This window comes from Trichomycterus rosablanca, chromosome 9, assembly GCF_030014385.1.
Source record: "Trichomycterus rosablanca isolate fTriRos1 chromosome 9, fTriRos1.hap1, whole genome shotgun sequence".
Taxonomy (NCBI): Eukaryota; Metazoa; Chordata; class Actinopteri; order Siluriformes; family Trichomycteridae; genus Trichomycterus; species Trichomycterus rosablanca.
This window is the reverse complement of record NC_085996.1, coordinates 9,951,953-9,968,680: the sequence shown is the minus strand read 5'-3', so window position 1 is coordinate 9,968,680 and position 16,728 is coordinate 9,951,953. Positions and strand designations below refer to the sequence as shown.

The following is a 16,728-nucleotide window of genomic DNA, read 5'->3' as shown; positions in this document are numbered from 1 at the left end:
AATAAACCCTTGATAGGGTGCCAGTCAATTGCAGGTCATTGTACAGTCACACTTTTACTCGCATCTAAGAGTAATTTAGACCAGCCAATCTACCTACCAGTATATTAATGGGAATTTAGGTTTACTAAAGTGTCTTTTCTCCCAAATTCTTATTACTTCCAGAACTGGAATTGTTATTTCCTTCAATTAATGTATTCTCTCAATTTCATTGTGAGGGCCGGCACGGTGGCTATGTGGGTAGCACTGTCGCCTCCTGGGTCCTGGGTACGATCCCCAGGCGGGGCGGTCCGGGTCCTTTCTGTGCGGAGTTTGCATGTTCTCCCTGTGTCTGCGTGGGTTTCCTCCAGGAGCTCCGGTTTCCTCCTACAGCCCAAAAACATGCAGTCAGGCTAACTGGAGACACTGAATTGCCCTATAGGTGAATGGGTGTGTGTATGTATGTATGTATGTATGTGTGTGTGTGTGTGTGTGTGTGTGTGTGTGTGTGTGTAATGTGACATTGTGAGATTGATCTAATAAACCACAGATATTATTATGACTTTTGATGCCGATCTTTACCAAGGTTGCCAGTAGTTTCCCAGCTGACTGTGTCTCCTAATTATAATGTACTCGTTATTTTAAAATCCATTTCAATGTACTGAACACAACATGGCAGTTAATATGCGTTCTGAAATTCAAGGCATTATATTAGGAACAAGTATCTGGAAGAGTAACCTTGATGTTATTTAGTCATTCTTCATGTTTGAAAGGCCGTGTCGATGGTTCAAATGGAAATCCTTGACGTATCTGGGCGTATAACGACGTGCTCTGCCTTCGGATGGGCGTCTGCTGTTGCGTTGTGGGTTTGCGCTCATGCGGCGGTCAGCTCCCCGAATCCCTTCTTGAGAGACTGTATAATTTAATGTGGGTCAGTTCCGTCATGCCAGACGCACCATGCTTACCTCTGCGGGCACAATTTTACAAATGATTTGGCGAGTGTTGTCCTGCAGTTCGTAATTTGTGGCTGGTCGTTCAGATGCTGTGGTTGGCAGTGGAAGATGAGATATAATGAAAGTCACGCGAGGATTGGCTTGTTTATCTGCCGGCAGTTTCACATTAGCATTATTCAGAACGTAGACTGAGCTGTAACCTCCGGAGTTTGATTGATTGATTTGTGCTGGGATTGTCACAATTATCATATAATTACTCAGTTGTGATTGTTTAAAGATTATTGACTGTGTCAGGTACCACAAGCCTACATTTTCATGCACTGGCAACCACCACGTTCATTTTTAATGACTAATATATTGAAATATTGCAGAAAAACAGGCATAACACTATTACTATTAATATACACTATATGGCCAAAAGTATTTGGACACCTGACCATGAGCTTGTTGGACATCCCAATTTAAAAACAAATGATATTAACATTTACCTCTACGTGATCTTTAAAGCTAGAATAACAGCCACTCCTCTAAGAAGGCTTCTCTTAAGACTTTGAAGTATGTCTGAGAGAATTTGTGCCCATTCAGTCAAAAGAGCGTCTGTATGGTTGATGTTCCAGTTAATTCCAAAGCTGTTTATAGGGCTTGCTTTGTGTACAGGGGTGCAGTCATACTGGAACAGGAACGGCCGTCCCCTAACTATATTGAAATTTCCTTTATATGATATGTTTAGGGTGGCATGGTTTAGGTGGGTAGCACTGTCGCCTCACAGCAAGAAGGTCCTGGGTTCGATGCCCAGGCGGCGAGTCCTTTCTGTGTGGAGTTTGCATGTTCTCCCAGTGTCTGCGCTGGTTTCCTCTCTGAGCTCTGGTTTCCTCCCACAGTCCAAAAACATGCAATCAGGTTAACTGGAGACACTGAATTGCCCTATAGGTGAATTGGTGAGTGTATGTGTGTGTGTGTGTGTGTGTGTGTGTGTGTGTGTGTGTCTGCCCTGCGATGGACTGGTGCCCCGTCCAGGGTGTTACTGTGTGCCTTGCGCCCATTGAAAAGCTGGGATAGGCTCCAGCGACCCAGATTGGAAAAGCGGTTAAGAAAGTGAGTGAGTGATTTGTTTATTACACCTGTTAGCAATTGGCGTAGCAGAAACAGATGAATTTAAAAATTAGAAGGGGTGTCCCAATACTTTTGTCCATATAGTGTATATTGATTTATGCTAATAAATACATTTTTATTCATGATTAAGTACAATGTGTGGGCATAAACAGTTTATTAAGTGTATTAAACAGCCCCCGCCCCCATTTCTAGACTGCACATTTCTAGGTTACACCAAATAAAAATGCCATAATGGTGACAGACGCCTTGTTCTAATTATCCTAAAAATATAATTTGCATGAAGGTGCCATGTTTTGCACATGCTGCAGTTCCGTTATTATCCCAGCTAGTGAAACTCTCAGGTGGCAGAAAGACCGGTAAGCAACGTGTCCTTATTTCCATTCGTCTCTAGCTGTGTTCCCCTGAGGACGGCTTCCGGTTTTTATCGCTGGCTGCACACATGCTGGGGTACAAAAAAAAAAAATAGAAAAGCTGGATCTCTTTTTGCTAATAGACTATTTTAAAGGATCCCGCAAACAAGATTTCTCTTTCATGCCCAACCACCCATGAAATATAAATTGCCATCAAGTGCACACTGAGTGCACTCATTAACGGGGGTTAGCCGAGCTCCATAGCTCTGTGTTTAACAGTAAGTACTGTAAGCACAAACACGTTCAGGTTCTAGAGCTTCTCCACACTACGGTATGTATTTACACATTTACAGATTAGAACAGATTACAACGTTCTTTAATGCCATTTAATTTTAGGTGACTTCTTTGTGACCATGTAAATAGGTTTGCCATTATTGCCATTATGTACAATGAAAAAAAAAAAAAACACTACAAACAGGTCTGCCATGGATCTGAAGCTGGAACCATGGGAAACTATCCACAGTCTAGCAAGTTTTATCCTCAAATTGTGTATCTGCATTATCTTTGTGCATGTGTTTAGCAAATGATAAAATAATACATACATACATACAGTCTTTAAACCCATGATTATGTAAAGCCTGCTTGACTGTGGGCAGTGTCACCATGTTTTAGCAAAATGTTCTACATCACTAAAACAATCTAGTAATAATAATAATAATAATAATAATAATAATAATAATATTATTAATAATAATAATAGTGGTTGTAATAATGTATACTACTACTACTACTACTACTAATAATAATATTAATAATAATAATAATAATAATAATAATAATAATAATAATAGTAATAGTAATAATAATATTATTAATAATAATAATAGTGGTTGTAATAATGTATACTACTACTACCACTAATAATAATAATAATAATATTAATAATAATAATAATAATAATAATAATAATAATAGTAATAATAATATTATTAATAATAATAATAGTGGTTGTAATAATGTATACTACTACTACTACTAATAATAATAATAATAATAATAATAATAATAATAATAATAATAATAATAATAATAATAAAGGTTGTAGTAGTAATAATGTACAATAATAATAATAATAATAATAATAATAATAATAATGGTTGTAGTAGTAATAATGGTTGTAGTAGTAATAATGTATAATAATAATAATAATAATAATAATAGTGGTTGTAATAATGTATACTACTACTACTACTAATAATAATAATAATAATATTAATAATAATAATAATAATAATAATAATAAAGGTTGTAGTAGTAATAATGTACAATAATAATAATAATAATAATAATAATAATAATAATAATGGTTGTAGTAGTAATAATGGTTGTAGTAGTAATAATGTATAATAATAATAATAATAATAATAGTGGTTGTAATAATGTACAATAATAATAATAATAATAATAATAAAATAATAGTGGTGGTAATAAGAAAAATAGTAGTAGTAAATTAATTAATAATTGAATACAAAAACCTCATCATGCTCCTGTGTATTACTTATCAGACTAATCAGAATTTGCTGTCAGATCTTGTGTCATACACTAGAAAATGGACATAGGCTCTTTTATAAGAGTACGGTTGTGTCGTACTGCGCTGTCCAAAGAACAGGCACTCTGAGAAGCAGGCCAGGTAGATAATTTCACCTGAAAAGGTTCATTTCTCCCAATTTAAGGTGTGTCTTTTTAAAAGAGAGCAAGTCTCGGATCAGATATGATATTACAGTTGCGTCCGTCTAAAGGAGGTGAGGAGAGATGGAAGGATGAAGCCAGATAAGAGAGTAATGATGGATGTCTAGTGACAGGGACCCTGACAGAGACACACGACTGGGCGAAAGACCACAAGGACACACACTTACACACACACTTACAGAATGAAAATGGGTTTTGATGATGTCTGGCTTGGTGACAAAGCACGATTACTACAGCAACCCTGAACTACATTAGTAGTTACATTAGTCGTTAGTTTGTGGGATTGTTAGGTCATTGTAATTATGATGCTTAATAATAATAATAATAATAATAATTATGATAATAAAATTACATTTAAATCGTATTGCTGTACAATCATATTATTTTATTGTATTTACTGTATTAAAAGTTGTGACATTCTGTAAAATGCATTAAACAGAAGCATGTGTGATCTTTAATTCTTCTAAACCTTTATACAAATGGCAAAAGTTCAAAAGAGAAATTTTCAGTTACTGCACTGACCAACTAAATTGTATTTTGTAAATATAAACACTGTTAAAATTTAATACCTTTAACACACTAAAAAAATTCTCCTCTTTATGATAAGGCATACATTTTCAATACCAGACAGATTTGGACTGCAGGCAGGCCAGTCAAGCACCTACACTCTCTGTCTATGATGTCACTGTTGTAGTCTGTGCAGAATAATGTCTAGCATTGTCGTGGGAAAAGACTCATCTTGTGTCTCTCTTAGGTCCCACATACACCGACTAGGCCTAACATTATGAGCACTGACAGGTGAAGTGAATAACACTGATTATCTCTTCATCACGGCACCTGTTAGTGGGAAAGTTGATGTGTTAGAAGCAGGAAAAATGGGCGAGCGTGAGGATTTGAGCGAGTTTGACAAGGGCTAAATTGTGATGGCTAGACGACTGGGTCAGAGCATCTCCAAAACTGCAGCTCTTCTGGGGTGTTCCTGGTCTGCAGTGGTCAGTATCTATCAAAAGTGGTCCAAGCAAGGAACAGTGGTAAACCAGCGGCAGGGTCATGGGCGGCCAAGGGTCATTGATGCATGTGGGGAGCGAAGGCTGGCCCGTGTGGTCCGATCCAACAGACGAGCTCCTGTAGCTCAAATTGCTGAAGAAGTTCATGCTGTTTCTGACAGAAAGGTTTCAGAATACACAGTGTGTCGCAGTTGCAGGGCTGTTTTGGCAGCAAAAGGGAGACCAACACAATATTAGGAAGGTGGTTATAATGTTATGCCTCATTCGTGTACACCTCTGCATCGATAGTATCTTGACATAGAAGCAAGTCATCCGTGTGGGCACTGATACACCCCCACCCCCATTTTTTCTTTACATGTTTTCGGCATTTAGCCTTTATCCAAAGCGACTTACATTACAGTTTCAGTATACAGTCTGAGCAATTGAGGGTTAAAGGCCTTGCTCAAGGGCCCAACAGCAGCAACCTGGTAGTGGTGGGGCTTGAACCAGCAACTTTCTGATTACTAGTCCAGTACCTTAACCACTAGGCTATGGCTTTAATGTGTAAAATGGCTGTAATTGTGACTCCTCTGAAATGTTGGCTAGTGAAAAGCACTAAAGAAACAGTTGAACAGAACGTAGCAGGAACAGTGAACAACACATACAGTAGTTACACTATTAAAACTACACTTAATTACAGTGTTTTTACAAATACTGAATAAACAAACAAATAAAATAATGTAAATGTGTAAATTATGGTAAAAAAAAAACACAAAACATCCTAACTGATAAACTAGCTCTTGCTAGTGGAGAGCATTTCTGCGGTGAATGGAGTCCTCAGAACAATGCGTCCCTTGTTTTGGGTCGAGATAAAGGAATTTAACCTCATCTGGCCACCCTCGATTCACTGCTCACCGAAGCCTCGCCATTGCAATTTTATCCCTGGCTGCTTCATAAAGGCGAGGATGAAAGTAATCTCGTTAGCACTGACATATATATCCACCCCCCAGGCCTTAACGAACTCCTTAATGAGCTCGTCAGCCACCAGCAAATGAATGAACGGTTGGAAGTGGAGGTTGTCTAAAAGCAAAAGGGATCCGGGCTGATGATAAATAGGTTGGCGAGTTTAGTATGTTTAATACAGAATATGGACAAAAGTATGTGGACACTCCTTGTAACTGTTGTGTTACGGTATATATTGAGGATTGCTTTGGTTCCGGTGCTTTGTTTACTTCTGTGAGTATATGGCCAGTAAAGTTCATTGCAGGTCCAGTAGCATGCAAGCTAACCTTCTGTTTGTGATTTTACTGTCCAGGAGCAAGCAAGCTAACATTCTGTTTGTGATTGTAATGTCCAGGAGCAAGCAAGCTAACATTCTGTTTGTGATTGTAATGTCCAGTAGCAAATAAGCTAACTTTCTGGTTGTAATTTTAATTTCCAGTAGCAAGCAAGCTAACTTTGTGTTTGTGATTTTAATGTCCAGTAGCAGTCAAGCTAACTTTCTGTTTGTTGTTTTAATCTCCAGTAGCAAACAAGCTAACATTCTGCTTGTGATTTTACCGTTCAGTAGCAAACAAGCTAACTTTCTGTGTGTTTTTTATTTCTAATAGCAGGCTAGTTAACTTTCTGTTTGTCATTTTATTGTCCAGTAGCAAGCAAGCTAACTTTCTGTTTGTGATTTTTGTCCAGTAGCATGCAAGCTAACTTTATGTTTATGATTTTACTGTCCAATAGCAAGCAAGCTAACTTTCTGTGTGTTTTTTATGTCAAATAGCAGGCAAGCTAACTTTCTGTTTGTGATTGTAATGTCCAGTAGCAAACAAGCTAACTTTCTGGTTGTAATTTTAATCTCCAGTAGCAAGCAAGCTAACTTTGTCTTTGTGATTTTAATGTCCAGTAGCAAGCAAGCTAACTTTCTGTTTGTGATTTTATTGTCCAGTAGCAAGCAAGCTAACATTCTGCTTGTGATTTTACCGTTCAGTAGCAAACAAGCTAACTTTGTGTGTGATTTTTATTTCTAATAGCAGGCTAGTTAACTTTCTGTTTGTGATTTTATTGTCCAGTAGCAAGCAAGCTAACTTTCTGTTTGTGATTTTTGTCCAGTAGCATGCAAGCTAACTTTATGTTTATGATTTTACTGTCCAATAGCAAGCAAGCTAACTTTCTGTGTGTTTTTTATGTCTAATAGCAGGCAAGCTAACTTTCTGTTTGTGATTGTAATGTCCAGTAGCAAACAAGCTAACCTTCTGTTTGTAATTTTAATCTCCAGTAGCAAACAAGCTAACCTTGTGTTTGTGATTTTAATGTCCAGTAGCAATCAAGCTAACTTTCTGTTTGTTGTTTTAATCTCCAGTAGCAAACAAGCTAACATTCTGCTTGTGATTTTACCGTTCAGTAGCAAACAAGCTAACTTTGTGTGTGATTTTTGTCTAATAGCAAGCAAGTTAACTTTCTGTTTGTGATTTTAATGTCCAATAGCAAGCAAGCTAACTTTCTGTGTGTTTTTTATTTCTAATAGCAGGCTAGTTAACTTTCTGTTTGTGATTTTATTGTCCAGTAGCATGCAAGCTAACTTTATGTTTATGATTTTACTGTCCAATAGCAAGCAAGCTAACTTTCTGTGTGTTTTTTATGTCTAATAGCAGGCAAGCTAACTTTCTGTTTGTGATTGTAATGTCCAGTAGCAAACAAGCTAACCTTCTGTTTGTGATTTTAATGTCCAGTAGCAAGCAAGTTAACTTTCTGTTTGTGATTTTAATGTCCAGTAGCAAACAAGCTAACTTTATGTGTGTGATTATGTCTAAAAAAAGGCAAGCTAACTTTCTGTTTCTGCAAATGGTATTTCATGCAATAACAGTATCTGAAGATGCTAGGAGTTTAGCAGTTGGTCTGCAATGTTTTTCGGCTGATGTATGAAGGGCTCTTGGTAACACAGATTTGTCCTCAGAACACGTCTAATGTTTGCTCAGATCACGATGCTTTAACAATCGTGTTGTATTGTGTTCTCCAGATTCTGCCACCTAATTATAATACTAAGAACAATAAAATATAAGAAGGAAATGCTACCCCGTGTAGCTTTAATTACTTTCTCATGCACAAATGAGCGAGAGAGGTAGAGAGAGTATGAGATAGAGAGAGAGCTGAGTTGTTCCTCTGAAACGTAATTACTTCCCAGTTCTTTATTAAAGGGTTTAAATAGCTGCTGTTGTTCAACCCACGACTTCATTATCATCACATCTTTTTTTTTCCTTCTATTTTTTTCTTCCTGAGCTGCTTCTTACCTGTACTAATGGTGAATATGAATGTGGTCTCTTTTGTTCTAGCTAGTTTTTTTTCCCCAAGTCTGCTGATCAGAATATATTGTGAGTGAACAGCTCTGCGCTACTTTTTCCGTTGTATTATTTTCCTCTCTTTCTTAGTAGTTCTGTTCTATTAAAGTGGATTAGTCGTGATACAGTAGATACAGTGTATCAATTCCGTTTCCTTAACCCATAGAAGTACAGAATTGTGTTCACAAACAACCTGATGAAGAAAAATATATATGAATTTAAATGGCATCGTATTCAGTGTATGTTGTACCGTTTGTAGTATGGGTTAGGTGGTTATTTTATTTTATATAATTTTTTTATATATTTCTTTAGATTTTTATCATTTAGTTTAAATCCTGAGAGTGAAAGTTTTAAGCAGGGCTCAGCAATTTTCAGTCAGAACACCCCCCCCCACCACCATCTAAGCTACATAAGAAAGCCATTTATTTTACTATACAATCCAGAAGCTAACAAAATATAAAAATAACAAATATGACAAATATGAGATGAATCTGCATTTGTGTGGAATAACCGTCAAAATTCACTCTGAAAGCTCCACATGTATATGTGTTTAGCTGGAATTCCCTCCTGTTTCACTTTTAAACTTGTGTTGCAGCTCGGAGCGCTGAAAAATTGTCAGAGCGTTAAAAACAACCCAATTCTTTTGCATTAGCCTAAACTATATGCAGTTCCACGGGACCACAGAACGCATTAACAGGTTTTCTATACATCCTTATAGGAAAAAATACCTTGAAACTCAATGCCTTTAAAAACTTGACGCCAGTCCTAGAACCAATTGATGTTAAGTTATAAGGTACCACTGTTTTTTTTTTTCTTGATTTTTACTTACATTTACAACATTTAGCTGATGCTTTATTCAAAACCACTTTTACTTGCTAACAAAAACAGTACAAGCAGCTGAGGGTTAAAGTACTAATATATTGGATTAATAAATGAATCACCCTTTGTTAATGTTCCATTTATTAAATGCTTTCTCAGTGCTGATTCGGTACACTGTGTGTGTGTGTGTGTGTGTGTGTGTGTGTGTGTTGTTATGCTCACAGCAAACACAGTAATCTGTAAAAACAAAAGAATCAGAAATAGTTTCCTAATGCTAAATCCACATGTTACAGCAATTCTGTTTACTCTGATTGCTTCCCGTGTCGCTGCTGTGCCGCGTTTGTGATTTTTGGAAGCCGAAACTCGAGCGTGTGATTGTGTAGCGCGTTACCCCCACCGTGTTTTGGCACTTTGTATACCACCTTCTGATATGAAAACAGACCGGTTCAGCTAGAGAGGAGCGATTCTGCAGGCCTCGTCAAACTCTCTGCTAAGCCAGTTAAATGTTAGCATGGTTGTGTTGGTGTGGTTTGTGGATCGGGGCTGGCATTATTAAAACATTATTTATACTGTCTGCTCTGTTTCGTACCAGTCTCCACGGGCTTGATGTTTGCTGCATGTGTTTAAAGGAGCTGGGAGCTGGAAATGCAGTGTCTGGAGATGATGTTAAAAATGGGATATTCCCGTTGGCCGCTGTGGCTGTGCTTCCGAAATAAAATACAAATGTTCTGAAAGGAATAAGAATCAGAAGAGTTTAAGTTTCGTCCCATTTGCATTTTATATAAAAAAAAATGTATAGAATGATAGTCTTGATCCTTCTTAAGGTTCATGGTTGGGTTAGGAATTGATCATTTGGTTTAACCAGGTGGGTGACTGGCATGGCTGGATTACTGACCGGGCCAGTGGGGCCAGCGCCCAGGGGCCCTTGAGGTCAGGGGGCCCCGGGGGGGCCCTGGCCCAAAACATTTTGCGATGCCTATCAACATTTATGATACAATATATTTTTATTTCCGAGGGCCCTCCATTTTAAGGATCCTCTGTCTATTAGGGACTTTGACCCCAGGGCCTCTTGGGGGCCCTAGCCATGCTTTTGGGGCCCCTAGCCATGCTTTTGGGGCCCCTAGCCATGATTTTGGGCCCCTTATGAAAATGGATGAGGCGTTGTGGCACTGCTCTGACTTCGACTTCTGGCTATTAGGGGTCCTAGGAAAGAGGGGGGCATACCATTAGAGGGCCCTTGATCACGAGAACCGCCTGAACTCACTGTCACTTCTGGCCATTGAATCAGATTTGGTCAGACAGCTTAATTTTGATGAATTAGTGGATGACTTTGCAAGAAAGAAGAGTAGAAAGAAACTTATATAAAATAGATTCTTGTGTTAGGGTTAGTTATTGACAGGTTGTTTAATGTATTAATTTATTTATGTTTTTGGAGGGAGGGGCCCTGGGCAACTCTTTGCCCAGGGGCCCAGACTATCCTTAATCCGTCCTTGGTGACTGGTTGAACTATCAATGGAAAATAGCTAATCATGAATCATGGAGGTTGTACTATGGTAAATTCTCAACTGTAGTAAATAAAAAGACTATTTTTATTGGAGTTTTTTGTAACTGGTAAAAACACTGTAGCTTTTTACACTGTAGCTGTAGCTTCTTACACTGTAGTGTTACTGCACTGGGCACACCCTGGTCAGGACGCCAAACCATCACGGGACTTCGCCCATCCCGCCATCAGACACAGCAAATCATATCTGTAGGTGGACACCCAATTGGCTGATAGCACCAATGGGGATTTGGACCCTGAATCCAAGTGGTAGCGAGGTACTTTTATCAAATGTGATAAATGTCTCGGTGGTAGTGTAGAAAACAGCCCATACAGGTTGCCTGTACATCACAGTGTAGAATCACACATATACACATTCATACACACACTTACTCATATCTCACACTTAGGGAACTAGTAGCTCCAATTGGCCTGACTGCATGTCTTTGGTCTTATGGGCGAAATCAGGAGCACCAGGAGAAAATCCACACAGACACATGCAAACATGCACCCAGAAAGGACCCTGACTGTCCAGCCGGGAAATGGAATAGATCCCAGGCCCTTTTTGCTGTAAGGCATCAGTACTTCCCCCTGTACCAAACACAGAAAATTCAGATCTATAAAATGAAATGACTTAATTAATAAACTTAATAAATTGACTTTTAAGTGCACTTTTAGTATCAGAGTCATTAGGTTGTACCCAAAATAGTGCACTAGTGTGCACCAATTTGGGATTCAGCATTACTTAGAACTCCCTAAAACAACTGTACACAAAAGCTAAAGTAAAATATAAAGTTTACTTATTATTAATAAGTAATATAATTAATTATTATTATTATTCATAATTTATATATAACGTATAAATACATGATTTTAGTCGCATGCGAATTCTTAAAATACACAAATTAAAATTAAAGCACATATTTGAAGTATGAACATTGAAGTTCATTTGAAGTATAAATTGTAAATAAATAAAATAATACATTTTTTTTATAGATATCTCACAGTGTGAGACAATTTTGTATTTATTTATTTATTTTCCTTCAGCATGTTAGCACTACAGCTATATATGGCTAGCTTGCTAATCAGAGCTGTCAACACAAAGCTAGCTTAAAAAGAACTGCTAATAAAAAAAAAACTACAAAAATAGATTTTCAAAAGATAAAGTGAGTCACTTATGTCTAGGGCAGCGGTAGCCTAGTGGTTAAGGTACTGGACTAGTAAGCGGAAGGTTGCTGGTTTAAACCCCACCACTGTCAGGTTGCAACTGTTGGGCCCTTGAGCAAAGCCCTTAACCCTCAATTGTTTAGACTGTAATTCGCTTTGGATAAAAGCGTCTGCTAAATGCCGAAAATGTAAATGTTTAATAAAATACACTTTTGCCTCGTTAAGCTCTCTGTTAAGCCATTTAAATGTTAGCATTATTGTGTTGTGGGTCGTGGATCATGGCTAGCATTATTAGAATATGATTTATACTGTCTGCTATATTTCTCACCAATCCCTGTGGGCTTATAATAAAATACACTACTAAAATACACTTTTTGCTGGCTTCTAATTCACGTCAGAGCTTTTTGGTGATATTTTTGGTGGTTCTTAGATTATATCTGACCATCCACATTTTTTTGTAATTTCTTTTTGGGAATTGTTGGGAATTTTTGTGAAACGTCCCTTATAAATGTATGTATACTTTCGACTTCAGCTCTACTCCTCTAAAGACCGAGATGGTCGTCTTGTTCTTGCGCCCATCCACCTCTTTGGACTCTCTCGTAATAAATGCGGCCGCTCCTCAGACACGCTATCTCTTCAGAGCGGATCTCGCTGGATACCTCAGAGACGGATCACACTTTCTTTGAACAACGAGGCTATTGATCCATGGCTTTAAAGTCCTAATCTGTGGAAGGGCTGTTAAAAAAGAATGGACTGATTGATTCCCGGGATTCCCAGTTGGCCGGTATGGTTTTCTGGTTAAGCGGATCCCACAAGCCTTTTTTTGTGGTGCCTGTATAGAGTTTTGAGTTACCTGGTGGCCCTTTCTTCCACCTTGCACTCTCTTATTCTCCAGGTTCTCAATTTCAGACTCGCTTTTATATAAGGTAACGTGATACGACCCGGCCTGGCGTCTGTGCTCCAGCAGGTAGGGCTGAATCACCGGTGGTCTCTGGCGGTCACTGGTGGTCTCCCTGGCTGGACGAGCAATTAACCCACAGCTTTTGTGCACAATTCTCCCATAACTTGATCTTCAGTGAAGAATAGGTTTCTTGGATGGTGCACTTTAATTACTTTGACCATTTAGGTGGCATCGTGGCAGCCTTGCACGCTCATTAATTTTAGACCGAGATCCCATTGCAGGGTCTTTTATTACAGCCAGACTCAAATCCCCAACAATCCTCTCTGCTCGAGCGAGCACAAGGGGTCAGAACCTACTGTGTCCATCCGTCCGTCCAGAACCGCCTTGCTGTGTTGAGAAGAGAGAATGGAGCTCAGATTTAGTAAACAGATTTAGTTTTTGAGGAAATATGATTTTATAGGAGGAAGTTTGGATGAAAAGAAGTAAAATTATTTACTGAAATTTAAAGAATTAAGGTTGTGCTGTTGCCTCACATCAAAAAGGGTTTGATTCCTTGAGACTTTTCTGTGTCATTTTTACATATTTTTTATTAAAGAAAAAGATTTTTCCTATCCACATATACTGTATAGTCAAATATATGTGGACACCTGTGTGTAGGCTTGTTGGTTGTCTTCCAAACCATAGACATTGATATTAGATTAGATTAGATTCAACTTTATTGTCATTACCCATGTACAAGTACAATGCAACGAAACCGATGAGGTTGATCCTTGTTGCAGTTATAACAGCCTCAACTCTCCTGGAAGGTTTTCCACAAGATTTTAGTGCCTGTGGGATTTTAATAAAGAATAATAAAGAACTTCATTTGTTTACATTATTCTTATTTTTATTTTGCTAGGTAGTATTTTCTAGTTAGTATTTTCCAGGCCACCCAAGGAGGATGGAGGTTCCTGCTAAGTCTGGTTCCTCTCAAGGTTTCTTTCTGTAATTTAATGGGAGTTTTTTCTTGCCATTGTTGCCCTCGGTTTACTCAACAGGGGTTTTTGGTCTGTCGATCCTGAATTCTGTTAAGTCGCTTTGAAACAATGTCCATTGTAAAAAGTGCAACTTGAATTTTGTGCCTATTGTGCCAATGCAGTAACACACCCCGGTCGGGGCGCCAATCCATTACGGGACATCGGCCATTCTGCCATCAGACTCATCCAATCATATCTATATGTAGATGTCCAGTTGGCTAATAGCACCAATGTTGATTCGGACCCTGAATCCAAGTGGTAATCCCAGTGATAGTGGGGTAGCGTAATTTACTGTTGCGCCAACCAAGTGCCTTTAGTTTTACATTATTACATTTTTTATTGTTCACATCTTTGGTTTAATCCATAGTGAAGATATTTGAACAAATGTATTTATTTATTTAATGAGTGTAAAAGATGTAACATGACTTGTAAAAGGGTTCTGCAGGGTACCAGGGTCTGAGCTGTAATTTAGTCACAGACACTCATTATAAAGGGAGAACAGTGTATCAGTGTATCAGCTTTTGCCTTCAGCTTTGCTAACACAGCAGGTATGAATGATGGTGTTACTACACGACAACATCACTGCTTATCTCCTTCTGAGCTGTTTCCTCCTCGGCTGTCTCTGTTTACTGTGTGTAAAGCTCCCTGGGAACAGAACGTTGAGGTGAGGCACGTCGTCTGATAGCATTGATGCCAAACGCGCAGTGAAAAGTTGAAGTGTGATAATGGGTTTAGTGGCTGGTGTGTTGATGAAATGAAAAAGTATTCGCATTCAGGTTCATCTTTCCATTTACAGCTCGTTCTACTTCCTGTACCTTCTCTGACATGAAACATGTCCAGACGTGTCCAATTATTTAAATTCCTCTGTCTTTTTTCTGGAATTTAATAGAGTTTTCTGGAGTTTTTTCTTTTTTATGTCTTGACTGATATCAGGCTGTTAAACAAATATTGATTTTGATTTTGATTAACACAGTAGGCTTGATTGTTATCTATTAACATCATGCTACCATTTAAGCACTGCAAATCAACATGCATCCCATGAACCTGGGTTCAATTCTCATTCTGTCATTTTATTATCATAGTCATATAAACTTTTTATGTGTTCATGTTTATGTTAGCAGTAATTGTGGCTAAAAGCCACCAAATCACTGATTGAGAGGGGTGTCCACATACTTTTATCCACATAGTTATATATTTAACATTGACAAATGCCCAGATGTGAGAACTAGACCCGCCTGTTGGATGCAGAAGAGCTAAAGAGACAATGAAACATACAGAGACAGTTTATTCGTACTGAAGACACTCACACAGGAATCCATTGGTCTCCAGCTGTGCCTCCTGGTGCTCTTGTTTGTGTTACACAACTTATCTGTGTTTGTCAGGTCGAGCTAAATGTTTCATTTCCTTCAGTGCAGGAACGAACCAGTAAGAGGACAGACGTGCACACACACATGCACATCAGCATTGCCTCAAAGCAGCTGGCTCTGTGCACCATGTGGCGCTCACTAGGTCTGATCAAACCTGTTATTGCTTACCCTTAAATTTTATTAGTCATGATCCAGTGTGTGTGTGTGTGTGTGTGTGTGTGTGCATATAAGGATTGAAGGTCAGTTGGTATGGGATGCCCTGCAAATCATTGAGTTTAGGTGTTTTAGCCTCAACCACTACTTTTCAGTCACACCTACTGCAAACAGGTGTTTTGGGCACACCCACTGCTTTTAGCCACACCCACTTCTAACTTTATTTCAGTAACTACACCATCAGTTTATACCATTTTGACTTAAGCCGGACTAATAATAATAATAATAATAATAATAATAAAACTCTTACAATAAATAATAATAATAATACATTTAAAATAAATAATAATACAAATAAAAAAATAAATAAATAAATAAATAATAATAACAACAATAATAATACAAATTAAAAAATTAATAATAATAATAATAATAATAATAGTCTTACAATAAATAATAATAATAACAATAATAAAAAATAATAATAATAAGAACAAATATTTTTTGTTTTGATTTTAGTTTTAACTTCTAACTGATATACAGATTTAGAGCCAAATAACTTATCAAACTCATTTTTGTCTAATACACAAATTATTATTTCATTCATTTATAAAGAGATTTTTTTTCGTTTGAAGACTATTATACCTGCAGAAGAAGTTAATTCATCTCTTATACGCTATTCTGTCATTTATTGTCTCATCTCCTGCTGAGAGAAAACTAATTACATCCTCACACGTCCCTGCTCGCACCTCTGATTGTCCCCATCACTACAGACTGTATAATCACTTCAACCACTTACTATAAAAAGTGGTAGAAAATTCCGGAAGAGGGTGTAATCACATCCTCAGGGAGACAAACACCTGTGTAAAATGGTAAGAATAATTATGAATGAACTTTGACTTTTAATAGTTGTAACACAGTTGCAGGGTGTGACCCTGAACTGGGTTAAATGCCTGCTGCTCCACTTCTGCTCTGTAATCCAATACCCACCTGAGGCCGGCTATTTATTATTAAAGATCAGGGACGTGAAGACGATTTGGCCATCTAAATTTTAATGCATCCTATTACATAGTAAAACTGCTTCAAATGTATCAATATTAATATTGTTAGAATTTTTTTAGCTGGGTTTACTCCAGGTTTTCAGGTCTTCATGAAAAGTCTGGGCTCACTGTCACTGTTCTAGTTCATCCTAAAGACATGAAGAAAAGGTTTAAAGAAACTTCAGTATCCTACACAGAGCCCCGACCTTAGCCCCGACCTTAGCCCCGCTCAACAGCTTTGGAATAAACTGGAACATCAATTGAGGCTT

General features: G+C 37.8%; 1 protein-coding gene across 2 annotated transcripts in view; it reads left to right on the top strand.

The window, feature by feature from the left end:
- epha7 (eph receptor A7) overlaps nt 1-16,728 on the top strand; it is a 125,552-nt gene that overhangs the window by 57,977 nt on the left and 50,847 nt on the right. The window lies entirely within an intron of this gene.